The sequence below is a fragment of the Coregonus clupeaformis genome, unplaced genomic scaffold, assembly GCF_020615455.1.
Source record: "Coregonus clupeaformis isolate EN_2021a unplaced genomic scaffold, ASM2061545v1 scaf0176, whole genome shotgun sequence".
Taxonomy (NCBI): domain Eukaryota; kingdom Metazoa; phylum Chordata; class Actinopteri; order Salmoniformes; family Salmonidae; genus Coregonus; species Coregonus clupeaformis.
Genome location: NW_025533631.1, coordinates 544047 through 564730, shown reverse-complemented (window position 1 = coordinate 564730; position 20684 = coordinate 544047). Strand labels below are relative to the sequence as shown.

Below are 20684 nucleotides of genomic sequence, written 5' to 3'. Positions count from 1 at the left end.
GAAGGAGCTGGAGCAGTTTTGCCTTGAAGAATGGGCAAAAATCCCAGTGGCTAGATGTGCCAAGCTTATAGAGACATACCCCAAGAGACTTGCAGCTGTAATTGCTGCAAAAGGTGGCTCTACAAAGTATTGACTTTGGGGGGGTGAATAGTTATGCACACTCAAGTTTTCGTTTTTTTGTCTTATTTCTTGTTTGTTTCACAATAACAATATTTTGCATCTTCAAAGTGGTAGGCATGTTGTGTAAATCAAATGATACAAACCCCCCAAAAATCAATTTTAATTCCAGGTTGTAAGGCAACAAAATAGGAAAAATGCCAAGGGGGTGAATACTTTCGCAAGCCACTGTACGTAAGAAGTGCCCATCAAGCCAATCCAAATTGTGGGAGGTGCTTCAGGAAGCATGGGGTGAAATCTCTTCAGATTACCTCAACAAATTGACAACTGCCAAAGGTCTGCAAGGCTGTAATTGCTGCAAATGGAGGATTATTTGACGAAAGCAATGTTTGAAGGACACAATTATTATTTCTATTAAAAATAATTATTTTTAACCTTGTCAATGACTACATTTCCTATGCATTTTGCTACATTTCCTATTCAAACTCATTTCATGTATGTTTTCATGGAAAACAAGGACATTTCTAAGTGACCCCAAACTTTGGAACGGTAGTGTATTTCCATTTTTTATTTTTAATAAAATGTCTACCAACCTGTTTTCGCTTTGTCATAATGGGGTACTGTGTGTAGAATGCTGAGGATTCTAAAAAATGTAATCCATTTTAGAATAAGGCTGTAACGTAACAAAATGTGGGAAAAGTAAAGGTGTCTGAATACTTTCCAAAGGCACTGTATACTCTTATCACTCTGAATGGGGCCAATGCCACATTCTTTCAACAGGGAAGAAGAGGGAAATGTCTAACCCTATAAAGAATGCATGCCTCAGTCCATCTCAAAGTGCACTGGATTTATAAGCACACAACAGCAGAGCACGTCGTTCTCTGTCCTTCCCTGATGAATGAATGTGGCATTGGCATACCACAGTCATACTGTTTACCACAACAATTTGATATGCCACAGCAGTCATCCGTTTGGTCTGAAGGGCAATTGGGGGGGGGAGAGAAGTAAGAGGTCCTCAATGGAAAAATACTTTGTTGAAATATGTAGATGGATTGAACTGCCCAGACACACGCATCCCTTTGGCATCCTCCCATCCCTGTGAGGTGCCCACACACTCCAGACACACACAGAAGCCCTGTTGTCCTGCCCCAGACCCCAGCCACACAGAGACAGACTGGGAATCATTAATCACACCAAACACAATGACATGCCTCACAGAGATGGAGCAGGAGCTCTCTGTCAACAGTGGATAAACACTCTCACCTGTGTTAACGAGAGAATCACTGACATGATGTCAGCTGGTCCTTTTGTGGCAGGGCTGAAATGCAGTGGAATTTTTTTGGGGGGGATTAAGTTCATTTTCGTGGCAAAGAGGGACTTTGCAATTAATTGCAATTCATCTGATCACTCTTCATGACATTCTGGAGTATATGCAAATTGATATCATCAAAACTGAGGCAGCAGACTTTGTGAAAATTAGTATTTGTGTCATTCTCAAAACTTTTGACCACGACTGTACTGTATCTTTCATTATATGTCTTAGAAGAAGAAAGATAATGAATACATAATCTCTTGCTTAGTCAGAGTATGGCTAAGGGAGACCGGGGTTGGTTGTCACACTTTTTACTCTTGCGTATTTCTCAGCACTAGTATACACTGCTCAAAAAAATTAAGGGAACACTAAAATAACATCCTAGATCTGAATGAATGAAATAATCTTATTAAATACTTTTTTCATTACATAGTTGAATGTGCTGACAACAAAATCACACACAAATTATCAATGGAAATCAAATTTATCAACCCATGGAGGTCTGGATTTGGAGTCACCCTCAAAATTAAAGTGGAAAACCACACTACAGGCTGATCCAACTTTGATGTAATGTCCTTAAAACAAGTCAAAATGAGGCTCAGTAGTGTGTGTGGCCTCCACATGCCTGTATGACCTCCCTACAACGCCTGGGCATGCTCCTGATGAGGTGGCGGATGGTCTCCTGAGGGATCTCCTCCCAGACCTGGACTAAAGCATCCGCCAACTCCTGGACAGTCTGTGATGCAACGTGGCGTTGGTGGATGGAGCGAGACATGATGTCCCAGATGTGCTCAATTGGATTCAGGTCTGGGGAACGGGCGGGCCAGTCCATAGCATCAATGCCTTCCTCTTGCAGGAACTGCTGACACACTCCAGCCACATGAGGTCTAGCATTGTCTTGCATTAGGAGGAACCCAGGGCCAACCGCACCAGCATATGGTCTCACAAGGGGTCTGAGGATCTCATCTTGGTACCTAATGGCAGTCAGGCTACCTCTGGCGAGCACATGGAGGGCTGTGCGGCCCCCCAAAGAAATGCCACCCCACACCATGACTGACCCACCGCCAAACCGGTCATGCTGGAGGATGTTGCAGGCAGCAGAATGTTCTCCACGGCGTCTCCAGACTCTGTCACGTCTGTCACGTGCTCAGTGTGAACCTGCTTTGTGAAGAGCACAGGGCGCCAGTGGCGAATTTGCCAATCTTGGTGTTCTCTGGCAAAAGCCAAACGTCCTGCACGGTGTTGGGCTGTAAGCACAACCCCCACCTGTGGACGTCGGGCCCTCATACCACCCTCATGGAGTCTGTTTCTGACCGTTTGAGCAGACACATGCACATTTGTGGCCTGCTGGAGGTCATTTTGCAGGGCTCTGGCAGTGCTCCTCCTGCTCCTCCTTGCACAAAGGCGGAGGTAGCAGTCCTGCTGCTGGGTTGTTGCCCTCCTACGGCCTCCTCCACGTCTCCTGATGTACTGGCCTTTCTCCTGGTAGCGCCTCCATGCTCTGGACACTACGCTGACAGACACAGCAAACCTTCTTGCCACAGCTCGCATTGATGTGCCATCCTGGATGAGCTGCACTACCTGAGCCACTTGTGTGGGTTGTAGACTCTGTCTCATGCTACCACTAGAGTGAAAGCACCGCCAGCATTCAAAAGTAACCAAAACATCAGCCAGGAAGCATAGGAACTGAGAAGTGGTCTGTGGTCACCACCTGCAAAACCAGTCCTTTATTGGGGGTGTCTTGCTAATTGCCTATAATTTCCACCTGTTGTCTATTCCATTTGCACAACAGCATGTGACATTTATTGTCAATCAGTGTTGCTTCCTAAGTGGACAGTTTGATTTCACAGAAGTGTGATTGACTTGGAGTTACATTGTGTTGTTTAAGTGTTCCCTTTATTTTTTTGAGCAGTGTATATCTTACAAGACTCTTTTCAATATTAGGAGAAAGACCAAAGTCTTGGGTTGAAATGGGGACCCTTTTTAACCTCATATCTTATTATTCCAACATGGGGTTATAAGCCATCAAACACACTATGTCCACTTGTGACCACCAGCCCCATCTCAGGGGTTGGATGTCACACAGTATGCTGTTGGTTGTCACAATGACATTTTCAGTAAATGTGTGTGTGTATGCGTGTGTTTGCACATGCATGTGTGAGTGTGTGACAGAAAAGAGTGTATGAGAGAGAGGCAACGAAGGGAGCAAAATAGTTTATTTTAAACATATTTTTCCACAAAAGTATTGCACTGGGCCTTTACTAGTCCTATATTAGCGGAACATTATAGCATGGGCAAAAAAATATATCATCAACAAAACAACCAACCCCGGTCTCCCCTAACTGTCAGATGTATTTACATTTTAACAGTCAACTAAAATCATAAATCTTCATGATCTTTATCATCATCATGAAAATATCTCAACATGAATATGACTAGCACCTATCAACAGTGGTGTAGCCCAGTTTCATGCCACATCCCCTAGCTAATCTCATGTTATTTTAACATTTTTGCCATGAGGCTGAGTTTTTTTTGTTGCTGTTTTAGAGCTCCGGGATTCTTGAAAGACAGGACAATTTAAACTTTTTTTCATCAAATGCAACTAACTGGATTTACAGTGGGTATAAAAAGTCACCACCCCCTTTCAAAATGTTCACTTTTTGCCTTACAACCTGAAATGAAAACACATAAAATCAGACTTTTTCCAGGTTTATTTACACACAGTAACCCACAATATCCAAGTGAAAAAAAAATCTGAAAATTATTTACAATTAAAACAGTAAAAAAAAACTATTTGGATAAGTGAACACCCCCTTAGAATTGCAATTGCAAACTTACTTAGGTATAACCAACCACCTTCCAGATCAGAAATCAAGCTAATTGGCTTCCATCTGTGATCAATTCCCAAATCAAATCAAATCAAATTTTATTGGCCACATGCGCCGAATTGCACAGGTGCAGACATTACAGTGAAATGCTTACTTACAGCCCTTAACCAACAGTGCATTTATTTTTAATAAAAAAGTAAAATAAAACAACAACAAAAAAGTGTTGAGAAAAAAAGAGCAGAAGTAAAATAAAATAACAGTAGGGAGGCTATATACAGGGGGGTACCGGTGCAGAGTCAATGTGCGGGGGCACCGGCTAGTTGAGGTAGTTGAAGTAATATGTACATGTGGGTAGAGTTAAAGTGACTATGCATAAATCATTAACAGAGTAGCAGCAGCGTAAAAAGATGGGGTGGGGGTGGGGGGGCAGTGCAAATAGTCCGGGTAGCCATGATTAGCTGTTCAGGAGTCTTATGGCTTGGGGGTAGAAGCTGTTGAGAAGTCTTTTGTACCTAGACTTGGGAACTCCGGTACCGCTTGCCGTGCGGTAGCAGACAGAACAGTCTATGACTAGGGTGGCTGGAGTCTTTGACAATTTTGAGGGCCTTCCTCTGACACTGCCTTGTATAGAGGTCCTGGATGGCAGGAAGCTTGTAGTGATGATTAGTTCAGAATAAAAGCAGTTGTTCATAGAGGACTCCACTGCTTAGTAGTGCAATTCAAAGCAAAGAATCCACTATGGGCGGAAAGGTACTTTCAAAAGATCTATGAGATAAAGTTGTGGAAAGGCACATGTCAGGGGATGGATATAAAAATATTTCAAAGGCTTTGTCTATCCCTCTAGCACAGTTAAGACCATTATTAAGAAGTGGAAGGCGTATGGCAACACCCAGATCCTGCATAGATCAGGCCGTCCCTCTAAACTGGATGACCGGGCAAGGAGGAGACTGATCAGAGAGGCTCCCAAGAACCAATGGCGACTTTGAAGGAGCTTCAGGCCTTTATGGCAAAGACTGGTCAATGTGTGCATGTGACCACAATATCACAAGCCCTCCACAAATATGGCCTCTATGGGAGGGTAATAAGAAAAATACCACCCCTTAAAAAAGGCAACATCAAGTCTCGTTTGAGCTTTGGCAAAAAGCACATTGTAGTTTCCAAGGCCAAGTGGCAAAAGGTGCTGTGGTCAGATGAGACCAAAATTGAACTTTTTGGCCTGAACGCAAAACGATATGTCTGGCGAAAACCCAATACATCTTTCCACCCAAAGAACACCATGCCTACAGTAAAGCATGGTGGTGGCAGCATCCTGTTTTTTTGGGTGGTTCTCTTCAGCAGGGACTGGAGCATTTGTCAGGATAGAAGGGAAAATGGACAGTGCAAAATACAGACAGATTCTTGAGGAGAACCTGCAGCCCTCTGCCAGGAAGTTGAAAATGGGACAACATTTCAACATGACAATGACCCAAAGCACACCACCAAAGCAACCGTACAGTGGCTGAAGGACAAGAAGGTGAATGTCCTTGAATGGCTTAGTCAGAGCCCCGACCTAAATCCTATCGAGAATCTGTGGAACCATGCAATTTGAAAAATTCTGCAAGGAAGAATGGGCAAATATTGCACAGTTTAGGTGTGCAAAGTTAGTAGAGACGTATTCAAAGAGACCCATGGCTGTAATTCAAGCAAAAGGGGGATCCACCAAGTATTAACTCAGGGGGGTGTTCACTTATCCAGGTAGGGTATTTTACTGTTTTAATTTTCAGATTTGTTTTAGATTTTTTGTTTCACTTGGATATTGTGGGTTACTGTGTGTAAATAAAGCCAGGAAAAAGTCTGATTTGATGTGTTTTCATTTCAGGCTGTAAGGAAACAAAAGGTGAACAATTTGAAAGGGGGTGGTGACTTTCTATACCCACTGTATGTCAATTCGGTCAGACACCATAAAAGGCATTTCATTTTTACAATTATTGTCCAACAAGTGTTTAAAGGCCTTGCTTGTTTAATGCTAACATTAGATTATTCAATTATGTAATACAAATCTCCAAACTTCTTTTTGTTTTGTTTTATAGGTCTATTCAATTCTCCAGGGCTAATTTAGTTCGCATTTTGGCATGTTTTCCTAGATTTAGAACATAACAATTTTTTATAAAGCAAACATTATCTCTTAGGTCTAGCACTGTAAATACTTCAATTGTTTAAGCATATGTTTCAGAACAGTGATTACAATATTTTTTCAGAATATTTACCAAAAAAATCGATCTTAAGGATTTAGTCATCAGTGACTGAGTTGACAAGCCACTGACAGAGTTGACAACAGATGCTCAAAACAGACATTATTTTTGCCTGTAAAAATAAAAGTTAATTACAAACATATGGAAAATTATTCATTTGAAAATCCCCAATTAAAACAATCTATCAGCTCTTTCAGCACTCTGATGGAGTTCACATTAGACAAAAATCTGCGTGAGTTGATGTCCTACTGAGTTGACAAAAATTACATTTTTCTTAATTCAAGTGGTATGCACTGTAGCAATTTAGTATTTCCTCAGTTGCTTTATGACTCTAAAACCTAATTAAATGTAACATATTTGAACCTAAGTTAATATTCTATTTATATATATCAGGCAGATGGAGTTTATGGTTGTGACCATGGTGATTCCAATATTGTGTTTAAATCGATCAAAAGCAGAGAAAAGTGAGCCCCCCCTTCTCTGACGTGTCTGCCCTTTAAAGCCGTTTTTTCTACCCGTCCTATTTTTCTCACTAAATTGTAACGCGGAAGTCAATGAAGCATACTGATGCGGATGGGCGCTCTGAAATATACGAAACATCATCACCATTTAGCCCGGGAGAAAGCGCTGGTGGGTGATCATTTTTTGCTCTGCACCGTGCGTGCATTTTGAACGGGGGATTTGAGCATTTCATCGCCGCGGAGAACTTCGGGAAATGTTCATGTCTGGCTACATTGTAACTGCTGCGCCTTATATAAAAGATTATCCCGGAGACGACGCAAGTCTTGATGGACTAGCTGGGACTATAAGGATTGTGTGAATATCTGCATTTCACGATCGCTTTAGCCTACAGAAATACATAACCGACAGCATTTCTACAGCATAAAAAAAGGTGGGTGTGATATTAGCCTACTTCAAAAATAATATGTGCAGTATGGACGCATAGCAAATCAGCTGCTTTATTCTGTATATAATTCATGTCACCTAGGGCTAGGCTACATAGCCTAGGTATTATTGCTGTTTTGTCCGGTTGGCGAGTAGGTTTGCTGTTATTATTATTTTATTTTGTTTGCACAATAATTCTGTCACATTCCTCTCCTCTTTGGGAATGCCACCACTAGGCTATTCGTCTTCCAGTGTTGGCATTAATGGTGCTTTATTTGTGATTATGTGAGATAATCAGATGGAATATTTTCGGATTGGCTACCCTAAATAATATTGCGCTGTTCTTTAGTGTACCATCACATATTTACTGTATGGAAGCCCATTCCTGCCACCAAAACAAACAATAATAAAATGTAGATGTAAGTCAATATTTTGAGATAGGATATGTTTTTTTTGTTTGCAACATTGTGTGGTGATTTCATTGGTGGCACCACAGGTCCCAGAGTGGTGAGGGACAAATTGTTTTCCTGGGGCCCAGTTCTTCCTGATCTAGTAGGCTAACCTAACCAGGTAAAATTCTGGATGCTAGCTGTATGGTATGACAGAAATAAAATATGTAAAAAACGGTTTTATATGGGCTATGATGGGACCTGCTTTTTTTTCTAAGCAGGTCAAGTGGTTTTTAAAAAACTGTAAAAACTCCTGGCCCTATGGACGATGAAAACATTAAAACCTTTTCATTAAAACCCTGTCAAACTGCAGCAACCTTGTACTTGTTCATATTCATTATATTTTGAAACTGAACTAACAGGGCGAGGGGAGGGGAGGGGGGTCCTTTACACAGACAAAGAGACAACAACTGTGATTGGACAATAGAAATAACAGGGCTGAGCTTGCTTTATTAGCAGGGTTTCATCGTGTAGGCCTTTGCATCTGTAATTTAAATGGAACTTGCACAGTATGTCATCACTATTGTGTTGATTGATTAATTCCAGTCAATAATTTTGGATTAAAAAGGCCTAGGGTCATTTCCATGTAAAAGGACCCATGAGCACCAACATGTGAAGTTCATTGGAGCATATCAAATTGGGTGTCAAATGAAAGCTGAGTTTAGATAATTTTTTTGCAATTAAGGTGTGTATGTATAAACATTTTTAAAAAATGTTCCAGCTGAGAAATTGGGAATAAGCAAAGGCTTTGATTTCTGGTCAAACAGATGGAAAAGGGCATTTAGATCAAGTCTTAAAAGTTATTAGAAATACAACATAACACAATAATGTTGAAGTAAAGACCCCTGCCAACTAATATCAACACTTATATTTAGTTTTGTAGACATTTCTCTGCCTTCTGTAAATTTAAGAAACATTGACTTGTGGCTTGAAATTCCGTTACAAAAAACCCACATATCTTTAAGATATACATGAGGATAATGAAAGTTCACGGAGGTAACAATGTAGTCCTATCAATTAGTTAGTGCTTTTACTGATATAAATTTTGTTTTTGAATTATTAAGTGATTAAAACTCGAAATTCCATTAAAAAATTGTAATTTTTGAAAAAATAAAACAGTAACTGCAGTTGAATTGGCTACGAAGAGAAATCATATATTAGTCACACACCACAGTTGGGTTCACAAGTTTGAACAGCATAGTACAGTAAAGAAGAGTGTATAGACAGTAAAGAACAGTAGAGTACAGTACACAGTAGAGCACGCAGAGTTGAGTACACTATATATTACTGTATTGTACTGTATTATACTCTACTGTTCTGTGCTCTACGGTACTCTACTGAGCTCTACCGTGCTGTACTTTGATGTCCAAACTTGTGAAACATAGACGTCTATGATTGGTTTGGTCTTGTTTGGTGGCAGAGCTATTAAAATAATTGCCAGTGTGTAGAATAATACCCAAATATGCAAAGGAGGATATTGCATACAGTGGCTTGCGAAAGTATTCACCCCCCTTGGCATTTTTCCTATTTTGTTGCTTTACAACCTGGAATTAAAATGGATTTTTGGGGTGTTTATCATTTGATTTACACAACATGACTACCACTTTGAAGATGCAAAATATTTTTTATTGTGAAACAAACAAGAAATAAGACAAAAAAAACAGAACTTGAGCGTGCATAACTATTCACCCCCCAAAGTCAATACTTTGTAGAGCTGCAAGTCTCTTTGGGTATGTCTCTATAAGCTTGGCACATCTAGCCACTGGGATTTTTGCCCATTCTTCAAGGCAAAACTGCTCCAGCTCCTTCAAGTTGGATGGGTTCCGCTGGTGTACAGCAATCTTTAAGTCATACTACAGATTCTCAATTGGATTGAGGTCTGGGCTTTGACTAGGCCATTCCAAAACATTTAAATGTTTCCCCTTAAACTACTCAAGTGTTGCTTTAGCAGTATGCTTAGGGTCATTGTCCTGCTGGAAGGTGAACCTCCATCCCAGTCTCAAATCTCTGGAAGACTGAAACAGGTTTCCCCCAAGAATTTCCCTGTATTTAGCGCCATACATCATTCCTTTAATTCTGACCAGTTTTCCAGTCCCTGCCGATGGAAAAACATCCCCACAGCATGATGCTGCCACCACCATGCTTCACTGTGAGGATGGTGTTCTCGGGGTGATGAGAGGTGTTGGGTTTGTGCCAGAATTAGCGTTTTCCTTGATGGCCAAAAAGCTCAATTTTTGTCTCATCTGACCAGAGTACCTTCTTCCACATGTTTGGGGAGTCTCCCACATTGTTTTTGGTGAACACCAAATGTGTTTGCTTATTTTTTTCTTCAAGCAATGGTTTTTTTCTGGCCACTCTTCCGTAAAGCCCAGCTCTGTGGAGTGTATGGCTTAAAGTGGTCCTATGGACAGATACTCCAATCTCCGCTGTGGCGCTTTGCAGCTCCTTCAGGGTTATCTTTGGTCTCTTTGTTGCCTCTCTGATTAATGCCCTCCTTGCCTGGTCTGTGAGTTTTGGTGGGCGGCCCTCTCTTGGCAGGTTTGTTATGGTGCCATATTCTTTCCATTTTTTTTATAATGGATTTAATGGTGCTGCGGGGATGTTCATAGTTTGGGCTATTTTTTTATAACTCAACCCTAATCTGTACTTCTCCACAACTTTGTCCCTGACCTGTTTGGAGAGCTCCTTGGTCTTCATGGTGCCGCTTGCTTGGTGGTGCCCCTTGCTTAGTAGTGTTGCAGACTCTGGGGCCTTTCAGAACAGGTGTATATATATATATATACTGAGATCATGTGACACTTAGATTGCACACAGGTGGACTTTATTTAACTAATTATGTGACTTCTGAAGGTAATTGGCTGCACCAGATCTTATTTAGGGGCTTCATAGCAAAGGGGGTGAATACATATGCACGCACCACTTTTCCGTTATTAATTTTTTCGAATTTCTTGAAACAAGTAATTTTTTTCATTTCAATTCACCAATTTTGACTATTTTGTGTATGTCTATTACATGAAATCCAAATAAAAATCCATTTAAATTACAGGTTGTAATGCAACAAAATGGGAAAAAAGCCAAGGGGGATGAATACTTTTGCAAGACACTGTATTTATACCTTTGTGTACCTATTTAAGATACATCACCATGAAGAGAATTGCATTCATACAGTGGGGAAAAAAAGTATTTAGTCAGCCACCAATTGTGCAAGTTCTCCCACTTAAAAAGATGAGAGAGGCCTGTAATTTTCATCATAGGTACACGTCAACTATGACAGACAAATTGAGAGAAAAAAATCCAGAAAATCACATTGTAGGATATTTAATGAATTTATTTGCAAATTATGGTGGAAAATAAGTATTTGGTCACCGACAAACAAGCAAGATTTCTGGCTCTCACAGACCTGTAACTTCTTATTTAAGAGGCTCCTCTGTCCTCCACTCGTTACCTGTATTAATGGCACCGGTTTGAACTTGTTATCAGTATAAAAGACACCTGTCCACAACCTCAAACAGTCACACTCCAAACTCCACTATGGCCATGACCAAAGAGCTGTCAAAGGACACCAGAAACAAAATTGTAGACCTGCACCAGGCTGGGAAGACTGAATCTGCAATAGGTAAGCAGCTTGGTTTGAAGAAATCAACTGTGGGAGCAATTATTAGGAAATGGAAGACATACAAGACCACTGATAATCTCCCTAGATCTGGGGCTCCACGCAAGATCTCACCCCGTGGGGTCAAAACGATCACAAGAACGGTGAGCAAAAATCCCAGAACCACACGGGGGGACCAGTGAATGACCTGCAGAGAGCTGGGACCAAAGTAACAAAGCCTACCATCAGTAACACACTACGCCGCCAGGGACTCAAATCCTGCAGTGCCAGACGTGTCCCCCTGCTTAAGCCAGTACACGTCCAGGCCCGTCTGAAGTTTGCTAGAGTGCATTTGGATGATCCAGAAGAGGATTGGGAGAATGTCATATGGTCAGATGAAACCAAAATAGAACTTTTTGGTAAAAACTCAACTCGTCGTGTTTGGAGGACAAAGAATGCTGAGTTGCATCCAAAGAACACCATACCTACTGTGAAGCATGGGGGTGGAAACATCATGCTTTGGGGCTGTTTTTCTGCAAAGGGACCATCCGACTGATCCGTGTAAAGGAAAGAATGAATGGGGCCATATATCGTGAGATTTTGAGTGAAAACCTCCTTCCATCAGCAAGGGCATTGAAGATGAAACGTAGCTGGGTCTTTCAGCATGACAATGATCCCAAACACACCGCCCGGGCAACGAAGGAGTGGCTTCGTAAGAAGCATTTCAAGGTCCTGCAGTGGCCTAGCCAGTCTCCAGATCTCAACCCCATAGAAAATCTTTGGAGGGAGTTGAAAGTCTGTGTTGCCCAGCGACAGCCCCAAAACATCACTGCTCTAGAGGAGATCTGCATGGAGGAATAGGCCAAAATACCGGCAACAGTGTGTGAAAACCTTGTGAAGACTTACAGAAAACGTTTGACCTGTGTCATTGCCAACAAAGGGTATATAACAAAGTATTGAGAAACTTTTGTTATTGACCAAATACTTATTTTCCACCATAATTTGCAAATAAATTCATTACAAATCCTCCAATGTGATTTTCTGGAAAAAAAATCTCATTTTGTCTGTCATAGTTGACGTGTACCTATGATGAAAATTACAGGCGTCTCTCATCTTTTTAAGTGGGAGAACTTGCACAATTGGTGGCTGACTAAATACTTTTTTTCCCCACTGTATCCATAATTATGCTTTTCTGTGTAGTACAGATCAGGGAAATTCCGTTACAGCAATTCCAGTACCAGGTGTAAATCCACTTCACTTACTGTAGTTCAATCACCAAAAATGTGTCAAGTCATAGCTGACACAAAATTATTTCTGCAGACATCATTGAATCTTAATTCGGAGCAGATATTTAAGAGTTTTTGGAAAACGTGGACACATAATTGTTAAACGTAGTCCTTGTGCATAGAGTTTGAAATCAATGGTTTTTGTTTCGCATACATTTTAAATCAGTCTAAACAACAGTACTTTGTCCCTCTTTTCCAACGCTTTTGTTTTTTATTAAACCAAATCAAAGTACTGGGGGAAATGCCAGCTCGCCACACATTTGCTGGCAGCCCTGCTGTGCTGATCTCTTCAACGTGGATAGATGGAAATTGCCACACAATGCAAGAAATGAAGAAACGTAACTTCTGAACATTTTTAAATAGTATCATTATAAAAAAATATATATTGGTGGCAGGATTGTGCTTCCATACATATTGGTGTGCATTAATAATAAGAGAAGTTCATTAGATAAACCATAGGTCGGTGACCGATGAGAATTTAGATATATACATATTTCATTGTCGTAACCAAATGTTCAGACTGCGCGAGACACCTCTATGCTGCACCGCTGCTGCGCGATAGCCAAGCCTTCAAAAGCAAGGTTTGTTTCATTGTATCCTTACCTAGGTTTGTGCATAGTCTGGCATCATTATGCTGTGCATTTCCTCTCTCTCTCACTCTTTTTCTCTTTTTCTCTTTCTCTCTCTCTCTCTCTCTGTCTCTGTCTCTCTCTCTCTCTGTGTGTGTCTCTCTCTCTCTCTCTGTGTGTGTGTCTCTCTCTCTCTCTGTGTGTCTCTCTCTCTCTCTGTGTGTGTGTCTCTCTCTCTGTGTGTCTGTCTCTCTCTCTGGGTCTCTCTCTCTGTGTCTCTCTCTCTGTCTCTCTCTCTCTGTCTCTCTCTCTCTGTGTGTGTATGTCCTTAAATCACCACGGCAGCTGTGGACTCATGTTCTCTCTCAAGTTTTCTTTCCTCTTTACTTCATTATCACTTCATCATGATGGGCGGTTGGATCCGTTTTACTTCATTTGCTGCCACTCTAAACTCAATTTCCCTGTCACCAATTCATTTTCTGCAGTGCTTTGGACATCATCAACCTCAATTGGAACCTTGTTCTTATACCATTTTCTTCTCAGACTCCTCCTATTTTAGATAGGTGTGTTTGCATGTTTGTGTTTGTAGGCGATGCATGGCCGACCCTAGCCTTTTGGGAGCCCTAAGAGATATTTGGTTGGGGGGCCCCCACACCACATGGGCAAGACATTTTACTGGCCCCCTTCTTGATGGCAGAGAGAAACATTTTAATTTCTTTAGTTAATTTCCGGCAATTGTACACATCTTGGCCATGGGGAGAAGAGAACATGTTGCAGTTCTAATGGAAGCTTTCTACAATTCTACACATTTTGCCATGGGGTGGAGAGAAGTTTAGCAATTTTATAACATATTTCATGCAATTCTACTCATTTTGCCATCGGGTAGAGAGAAAACATTTGCAGTTTTACAGCTAATTTCCTGCAATTTGCCATGGGTTAGAGATACTTTTTATTTATTTTTTAAAGCGAATTTCCTGCAATTGTACACATTTTGACAAGACTTATGCAATGTTAATGATATCTGAGTGAGAGTGACTAACAAAATGAATGTGGGCCCCCTGGAAGTCAGTGCCCCTGGGCACATGCCCTGTGTACCTGGTTGGTATTCGGCAATGATTACTACATGTTTAGATAGCTGGCTAGACTAACTTACCAATAAAAAAATTGTTAGCTGACATGGCTAATTGAGTGACTGTCAGTGCCTGACATAACAAGAGGAAAAACTGCTGATGCACAACAACATTTCGAAATTACACTTTGTGTATTCTACTCTTCTAAATCTCAACAGTAAGTTGAGACCCTGACTGAGTTCTTTTTTGGGGGGTCTTGGACCCCTAGCGGCCAGGGGTCTTAAGCGACCGCTTAAGCCTGGAGTACTGGCCAACAACCCAGTAGAGTTGTATTGTATTTGGTTGTATTTATGTCAATAGTAGAGAGTCCAGCTGCCATGACACTTGTGTGATCAGAGAGGGGTTTCCAATGGGTAGACAGTCAATTACCAAGATGTATAGAATCTATCTTTGCTAAAGCTGTTAGACCTCCTTACAAACCTAAGAGAGAGAGAGACCTGAAAAGAGACAGAGAGGGAGAAATTATATTTAAGCTTCCCAATTAAGAAGCTAAATCTGGAGAGAGGCGTTTCAAATCTGTCAATGAACGTGGTGAAAATCCGACAGAGGAGAAGAGAGCCAAGCGAGTATGCTGTTCTATTGTCTGCTAGCAAATCAACTCATAATTTGTTCTCAGAGTAATTTGGAGAGAGAATGGGATCGGAATGCCTGAAAGCTCTTAGGAGCTATCCTCCAATTAACTATTCATCTTAATGTGGTGGTGATTCATAAGAATGTCCTCGTAGTTAAAAGTGAGTTTGGAGTAGCGGTTTGGAGTAGCAGAATATTGATTGGTCAATTATCACTCATTCCCTATTGTGTTAACTTAAATATAAATATATTTTTAAACCAAATTAATTTTACCAAGTCCAGGAGAGAAATTTGGAGTTAATTGTGATTCATATTTAATTAACTTCAAACTGTTTAATTTTTTTAGATTTCAGGAAAAAGGAATCACTACACATACACACTAAATACTGACCCATCCTCACTCATCTCCTCCTCCTCCTCATCGTCATCTTTAACATTCGTTTTTGTCTATAGAACAGCGTTTCCTCTTATGAGAACTCATGTTCAGGATAGGACTGTATAAAATGTAGTCAGGAGAGGATTGTTTATTAAACATTCCAGTGAGGTTTCAAAGTCACTGATGAAGTTTGTGTCTATAGAAGATAATTTCATGGCCATTGGAGGATATTGTACATTATACAACGTTCCAGTGGCTTTTCTAAGGCTCTGATGAAGTCATTAACTCTATATAACTGAGTTAATAAGGTGGTTTATGTGTGGGCATGCTCTCTCTATGGGCTCTCTTCATTTCTGTCTCGCTGCCCTATCACCAGCCTAAAGAAGCTTGTCTTATTTCATAGAATCCCTTCAAAGACCAGCAGACACAAAGGTATGCTCAGGGGCAAATTCCTACTATGTTAGTCATTGTAGCCAGTCCTTTTTGATTGTTCTAGAACATGATGTAGATTGAAATGAGGAAATTGATTTAGAAACACACACACACCAGCTTATTTCTTGGGTGGCAATAAATAAGCTGGTCCTAAATATTTCAAAATAAAAGCATTGTATTTGGGACAAATCATTCACCTCAACTAAATCTTGTTATGAATAATGTGGAAATTTAGCAAGTTGAGTAGACTAAACTGCTTGGTGTAACCCTGGATTGTAAACTGTCATGGTCAAAACATATTAATACAACCAACGGTAGCTAAGATGGGGAGAGGTCTGTCCATAGTAAAGCGCTACTCTGCTTTCTTGACATCGCTATCAACAAAACAAGTCCTACAGGCCCTAGGTTTGTCGCACCTGGTGCCACAAAAGAGGGACATAGGCAAATTACAATTGGCCCTGAACAGAGTAGCATGGCTGGCCCTTAGACGTACACGGAGAGCCAGCATTGAAAATATGCATGTTAATGCATTTACATTTGTGGGGAGTAGTGAACGAGTGCACACTTCAGGAGGAAGGAGAGAATATTGGGATGCAACCTGTGTCTTCACTGTGATGCGAATCATGATGTCACTGCACTATGATCAGACTGAGGTGGCAGCATTTACTATGAGTATTTATCTCCTCTAAAACAGCATCTCATATACATTCAAAGAAAGAACAATTGTGTTGTTAGACAAACCGAGATATAAACAAAGCCTTCGGTGGATGAAACAACGATGAGTCATAATCACATATGATCTGTCTCTTTCTCACTCTTTCGTTCTTTTGCTCTCTGACGGTGAGGAAGCAAAGATAGCCAACAGAAATACACACACACACACAGACACACACACACACACACACACACACACAAATAGTCTCCCTCTCACTCTCTCTTCTTTGTTTCTGATAGGCGTGAATGTCATTTCAGCAAGCCATAACACCCACCATCTCAGATTGTTCTGAAATCATTTCTGTAGTTATAAACCAACAAGATTAGCATTCCTGGTACATTATTTTGTTGAAATACAATTTGATCTATGAGAAATTAAACTAATTGATTGCACCCAAATTGGCCATTTAAATGTATAGGGTTCATAAAATCTTCAATAAATATAGTACCTAACATCCGAATTTGGACCATAATTCTTCCTAACAATGAGTAATCCAATAAAATGATCAAAAGCCACTCACGGACCCCCCACACCGCACACCAATCCCAACCCAACAACCAGTATACATCATCAGTTCTCTATGTTTGACAGGTAGTATGGAGCTGCTGCTTGGAGAATTGCTTCTTCATCCTTTTTAATATATTCCGTGTGAATCTGGTCAGTGTTTTCCACAAGCACATAGAGCAGCCAGCCAAATAGAAAAAGTAGCCAGCCAGGAATCCCTGGGCCGTGCACGCCGGGTTAAGAATTTATTGCCAAAAGTTCTATTTTGGTGGCCTCTGTTACATTCTAATATCTTGATTCCATCGAAATATGCAGCCATATTATTAAATACTTTATTGAGTTTACCTCTCTGATTTGAAAAATGTGTTGTGTTTCAATTACTGAGAATGTATGAATTCAGTCTATTGCTTGTTTTTTGGATATCGTCTAGGCCTATATGATCGGGACTATTTTCTAAGTAAGAGAACATTAAACCTTTAAAAATATATATTTAACCTGCTTTCTCTTGAGACTAAAGTATTTTACTGCAAGATATTCATTGCCACAATTGTTTTCTTCAAATTCTGTATTTTATTAAAACAGAAAAAAATGAAGTAAATAGCCCAAATTATATAGATTTTTTTTTTTTTTAAGAATACTTTTAAAATCAAACAAATTGTGTGATGGGCACTTTTTCAAAAAATGGGTCGCTAAAATAAACAGAACAGATGGTTAATTAAGTTCTGGGTCCATATGTGTTAAGCGAAGAGATAGAATGACAGTTTAATTAGTGAAAGAATTTCAACAAGCATTTGCAACTTTCTTTGTGAATTGCAGTATGCCATTTATTCAAAAAAAATACTTGTTTAACAACTGACCCACAGATTTTTCACAGATTGGCTGACTTCCACAGACTTTAAGCTTTCTTTTAAGAGGCATTTTCTCAGCTATCTGCAATATGATTGAAGAATGAACAGGTGTTAATCATGGGCTTTGCTACACAGAAAGCAGCAGTTAACTATGCCATTGTCAACACTTTGATTAAATCACTATATCACTATTTTTGAAAATACCATATAAGTATCATTAGCTTTTAAAACAATTCAATTTGTTTTCTTTTATCACATTTTGGACCCTAGTGAGGCTATCGATCCACTAGCTTACCTATTGTTCCTGCAGTGAGGAGTATTCACCATCTTCATCAAATGTTTTTATAATTTATCTGCAGATAATCGCCAAAAAGCATAACAGTATGCAAATTAGGGAGCCAAATGAACAGTTCTCTTGATGATGCAATTCGGGAGGCTACTGACGAGTCACACACTTTAATGTCACTGTCTGGCAAGTCCTGATGGACTTCATATGGAAAATACAAACGAGATCTTTAGTTTATTTGTCCCAATGCGATACCGTGGACATACACTGAGTGTACAAAACATTAGGAACACCTTCTTAATATTGATTTGCATTCCCTTTTGCCCTCAGGACAGCCTCAATTCGTCGGGGCATAGACTCTACAAGGTGTCGAAAGCGTTCCACAGGGATGCTGGCCCATGTTGACTCCAATGCTTCCCACAGTTGTGTCATGTTTGCTGGATGACCTTTGGGTGGTGGACCATTCTTGATACACACATGAAACTGTTGAGCGTGAAAAACCCAGCACCGTTGCAGTTCTTGACACACTCAAACCGGTGTGCCTGGCACCTACTACCATACCCCGTTAAAGGCACTTAAATATTTTGTCTTGCCCATTCACCCTCTGAATAGCACACATACACAATCCATGTCTCAAGGATAAAACATATATTTATTTAACCTGTCTCCTACCCTTCATCTACACAGATTGAAGTGGATTTAACAAGTGACATCAATAAGGGACCATTTATTTTCATCATGAGCAAAAATTATTGGTTTTCTACCAAAGTTGCAAAGAAAATGTTGTGAACCATTTTAATAAACACAAGAGACCAACAAAATGAATAACAAGGTGTGGTGGCAGTAGCAGGAAGAGCAGTATCTAGTGGGCAAAATGTGGTACTTTCACACTCATTTATGCTAAATAATGCAAGGGACTTCAATGGCTATTTCTCTGAACAGGGGAAAAAAACATCACCAGATTCACAGGGAATACATTACAACGGATGAAGAAGCAATACTCCAAGCAGCAGCTCCATACTACTTGTTAAACAAAGAGAGATGATACTGTATACTGGTTGTTGAGGGTGGGGGGGTGGGGGTCTTTGGGTGACTATTTATCATTTTATTGGATTCCTCATGTCTTACTCATTCAGCTTAGCTTAATTTCTCAGAGATCAAATTATATTTCAACAAAGTAATGTTTCAGGAATGCCTATCTTAAATGTTTAACAATTTCAGAACAATATGAGATGGTGGGTGTCAATCCTCTTTATTGTGCTTGAGGTGGAATGACTCAGGCCTGTAATGCAATGGATATAATACAATCAGGTATTAGTGTTGCCCTGGTTTACCTTCTGTGCTCTAACTCAATCTACCCCTGCCCTGTTCTGTGCTCCACTATGTCTGCCTGTCTACTGTTCTCTACAGTAACTCAATCTATTCCTGCTGTGCTCTGTGCTCCACTATGTCTGTCTATCAGAATGAATATTGATCCTCTGTAATAGCTTCTCTCTCTCTCTGTGGATGATGTCAGACCTCGCTATCCCAGCCTCCGTAGAGTGCCTGCAGTGGAAAGAACTCTGTGGTGGTTGGAATGTAGGACAACAGTTTTTGTCCCTAATAATGTTTTCGTAGGGAGTTTGCAAAGCCCCTCTGAAGCACACAACAGAGATAGGAGCTAGGCGGTGGCTGATGGCACTAGGTAGTGGGTTGGAATAATTGTTTACCCCTTTTTCTCCCCAATTTCGTGATATCCAATTGGTAGTTACAGTCTTGTCCCATCGCTGCAACCCTTACGGACTCCGGAGAGGTGAAGGTCGAGAGCCATGCGTCCTCCGAAACACAACCCGCCAAGCCGCACTGCTTCTTGACACACTGCTCGCTTAACCCGGAAGCCAGCCGCACCAATGTGTCGGAGGAAACACCGTACAACTGGCGACCGATGTCAGCGTGCATGCGCCCGGGCCACCACGAGTCGCTAGAGCGTGATGGGACAAGGACGTGCCAGCCAAACCCTACCCTAACCCGGACGACACTGGGCCAATTGTGCGCCGCCTCATGGGTCTCCCAGTCACGGCCGGCTGCGACACAGCCTGGGATCGATCCTGGGTCTGTAGTGACACCTCTAGCACTGTGATGCAGTGCCTTAGACCACTACGCCACTCAGGAGGCAGTGGGTTGCATTTCTATATAGCGCTTTTGACAAAGCCTCAAAACACTTCACATTAGGTCTATATGGGGGATAACTCTTCCCATTCCACAGCTGACATTTTGTGCCAGAACACTCACCACACATGGTGGCTGAGAGGAATGGTATTGGTATGCAATGAAAAGTTGACAGCCCCCATAAATCACCTAGGCAGAAGTGCTGGCTCAGTTGGAATGGATCGGGAGTAGTAATACATTACCAGTCTCTAGTTGATGATATCATTACGGCCGTTGTGGTCCTTCAAGGGCTCAGGCTGCCTGTTTTGTCGCCCTGAAATAGCAGTTCCGCTTTACACTGGGGGCCTTTTCATTTGTCATGAATGTGTAGATTTGATTTACAGCACTTGTGTTTTGAAAGATAATT

At 40.8% G+C, this 20684-nt stretch overlaps 1 protein-coding gene across 3 annotated transcripts in view; it reads left to right on the top strand.

The window, feature by feature from the left end:
• The first annotated feature begins 7037 nt into the window (after positions 1-7037).
• The window catches only part of LOC121574593 (E3 ubiquitin-protein ligase MARCHF8), a 139174-nt gene continuing 125527 nt past the window's right edge, over positions 7038-20684 (top strand). For all 3 annotated transcript variants that reach the window (XM_041887168.1, XM_041887159.1, XM_041887156.1), the window contains exon 1: positions 7038-7380. The gene's annotated coding sequence lies outside the window, so the exon portion shown is untranslated. The remainder of the gene's footprint in view (positions 7381-20684) is intronic.